Here is a 2,455-nt window from a genome sequence, read left to right on the forward strand (position 1 = left end):
AATTCATGGAAATATAATTAATTCTATTAGACTCATTTGTTTCGGAGCTTTATTATAAAATAGTAGTTTGTTATGAAAACTGGTTCACTATTGCTCCATAGTGTAAATAATAATCTACATATATAAAATTCTAACGTTACTGACTGACTGATTCATCATCGCACATCCTAAACGGTTAAAGCTAAAGAGCTGAAATTTGGACAGGAGGTTGGTCTCCCACCAAATAGATCCACTAAGACGGGATTTTTGGAATTTCGAATGTTTAGGGGGTAAAAAAGGGTAAATTCGGTAATCTCATATCTCCTAAACTAAAAAATTTAAAAAAGTACCAGACACCTGTCCTCTTATTATTTTAAAAAATAAGCGGACAGGTGTCTGGTACTTTTTTTAAAATTCAGCCCCTTTAGGAAATAAATGGGTAAAAATTGTATTTTGGTACTTTTTTGCACCCCATGTATCTTTTAAACCAGAGAACATTCGAAAAATATTTTTGACTCCTTCATAACTTGACGAAAAAATAAAAATATGAATTTAGCGCTTTTTGGATATTCGGACGTTTAAGGGGTTAAAATTGTATCTATTTTTGGTACTTTTTTCATAAAACATTGTTTTTGGTTTATTAACTTATACATATCAATACATAATAACGGGCTCCCAATACGATGTTGCAACTTTTTGGAACAGAATTTGTATTTCGTTAATGGGGAGGAAAAAAGTACCAAAAGGGGTAAAAAGGGGAAATTTGATTTTATTAAAACACAATAATCCAATTTATTAGATCTAGAAACACTAAATATGCTAATGGGGTGTTATTTGGAACACCGGTACCAAGTGATATTTTTTGGTACTTTTTCATTCTCCAACTGGTACTTTTTTGAATTTTCTATGATATTTAAATCGAAACATGAAATTAATAATAAAGGAACTTTTCAGTACTTTTTCGTTCTACAAAGGTACTTTTTTGAGTTTTCTTTAAAATTAAACCTAGAAACATGAAATTAAGCTTGTAGAGCCCGGGTAAATGAGAATCTATAAAAGGGCACTTTTTGGTACTTCTTCGTCCTTCGATTGGTACTTTTTGAGTTTTCTATAATATTGAACCTAGAAACATGAAATTAAACATGTAGTTACTCCTACATGTAGTTACTATACAAAAATTCAATCTATAATTTGAATTTTTGTATAATATTGAACCTAGAAAAGTGAAATTAAGCATGTAGAGCCGGGATTAAGTGAGAGCCAAACAGAGGACTTTTTAGCACTTTTTCGTTCTTCAAAGGGTACTTTCTGAATTTTCTATAATATTGAACATAGAAACATAAAATTAAGCATGTAGAACACGGAGTAAATGAGAATCTATAATTTGAATATTTGTATAATATTGAACCTAGAAACGTGAAATTAAGCATGTAGAGCCAGGATTAAGTGAGAACCTAAAAAAGGGGACTTTTTGGCACTTTTTCGTTCTTCAAAGGGTATCTTCTGAATTTTCTATAATATTGAACACAGAAACATGAAATTAAGCATGTAGAACACGGAGTAAATGAGAATCTATAAAAAGAGACTTTTTGGTACTTTTTCTTTCTTCGACTGGTACTTTTTGAGTTTTCTAAAAAAATTGAACCTAGAAACATGAAATTAAGCATTTAGAGCCTGGAATAAATAAGAATCTACAAAAGGGGACTTTTTGGTACTTTATCGTACTTCGACTGGTACACTTTTAGTGTTTTTTATAATATTGATCCTAGAAACATGAAATTAAGCATGTGGATCCCGGAGTTAATGACAAATATAAAAGGCGGCCCTTTGGTAATTTTTCGTTCTTCAACTGGTACTTTTTGAGTTTTCTATTATAATGAACCTAGAAATATAAAACTAAGCAATCAGAGACTTAAGTGAATGAAAATTTATACTGGAATATTTTTTTTTTCGTTCTTTAACTGGTACTTTTTGAATTTTCTATAATATTGAACTTAGGAACATGAAATTAAATAAAATATGTCTTTTGGTACTTTTTCGTACTTCAACTGGCACTTTTTGAGCTTTCTAAAATATTGAATATATAAAAATATGTAAACATAATTGAATGAAAATTTAAAAAGGTACCAGTATCCTTTTTTTTGTTCTTTTTCTAATTCGTTTCGAATTTTCTGTAACATTGAACCTAAAAACAAAAAATTGGACACACAGCTTCCTGATTGTATAAAAATCTGTATGCGATTTTTTTGCTTTCTGGTTGAAAATTAAACATGCGTCATCCTGATTTTATGAAAATCTATAAAAAGGCACTGTTTGGTACTTTTTCCTTTTTTTTATTTTCTGTAATGTTGAGACTAGAATCATAAAATCAAACTTAAAGAGTTCTCTAAAAGGAGACTTATATACATTTACAATAATTATATTTATTTTATTCCATTACGATGAGGGTAGCGTAGCACACTGGGTATAGCTAGTT

This window comes from Lucilia sericata, unplaced genomic scaffold (assembly GCF_015586225.1).
Source record: "Lucilia sericata isolate MDLA Ls3-8-SP2 unplaced genomic scaffold, ASM1558622v1 Contig000708F_arrow, whole genome shotgun sequence".
Classification (NCBI taxonomy): Eukaryota; Metazoa; Arthropoda; class Insecta; order Diptera; family Calliphoridae; genus Lucilia; species Lucilia sericata.